Here is a 1,237-nt window from a genome sequence, read left to right as displayed (position 1 = left end):
TACTGGGTAAGATTTCAACTTCGAAATTTTTTGTCGTTCTCGAAATAAATTCCACTTCACAAACACGTATTAATACGTATACTTAATCCTGGAAAAGAATTTCCGAATCTGTAAAAGAAAAAAAGATAATTGTTCAAAAAAAGACGACTTTAATTTTGGAAAATTTTTTTTGTTAGGCCTTTGATCACAATTTCGCAAGCTCAAGATTGTTTGTGCATATGCTTCCGTGAAGGTATCATTTGGTACGTACGATTTGTAAAATTTTTGCATTAAGGGAATTATAATCTGAGATGACAACTGTAAGAGCTGAAATAAAGTGAATTTTTAATTTTTTCTTCGATTTTTTCATTGAAATTAATATGGCCAATGTTTTTTTGTGCGTACTTTTATCGTGTAAAAGGATTTGGTGATCTATCAAGCTAATTCGGAAAAATTAGCAATCTGTAATTGTTGGTAATTCCTGGTTGATAATTCCTTGGTTTAGGATACCCTTAATAAAGATTTCATAATTTTGGATGTTCCGACTCTTCTTAGATAAGGATGAAAGGATGACAAATATTTTTGTAACTATAATTTCAGGATTGAAACTGTTTAATCATATCTTTGTACATAAAATAATAAAAATTTTGACATAAATTTATTAGAAATTACCGCAATATATTACCATTTGATGTATAAAGGATAGCGCTACAATATAAGCATGATATTTTCTAAATCTTTTTCTGATACAGATTTATATGATTACAATCGATTTGCAGAAATTGTTTTTTGTTTCAAATATAGTAAGTCCATTGCACAGAAATTTGTATAGAAAAATAAGCATTAATGTCTCGAATAATAGAGCAAACATTAAATTCTATGAAATTATGTTGATGAATTGTATCGAATTTTTGTGAGCTGAAGTACTTCGTGCTTATTCTTTTATGAAAATTTCTATGCCTTACAGATGAATAATTGAAGATGTTTTTCTGTATTATTTTTCAACATACTCGCTTTTTATTACTTTATAGACATATGTGTGCAGTCCCATTACTTAAGGAGTATCCTTAGATAATTATCCTATTTTATTGAAATAAGTAAGTATAATTACCTTTTTATTCTGTGTGTGTGTGTGTGTGTGTGTGTGTGTGTGTGTGTGTGTGTGTGTGTGTGTGTGTGTGTGTGTGTGTGTGTGTGTGTGTGTGTGTGTGTGTGTGTGTGTGTGTGTGTGTGTGTCGTGTAGACGCGACGACGACGA

The sequence above is a fragment of the Atta cephalotes genome, assembly GCF_000143395.1.
Source record: "Atta cephalotes unplaced genomic scaffold scaffold00060, whole genome shotgun sequence".
Classification (NCBI taxonomy): Eukaryota; Metazoa; Arthropoda; class Insecta; order Hymenoptera; family Formicidae; genus Atta; species Atta cephalotes.
Note: the sequence above shows the minus strand (reverse complement) of the source record.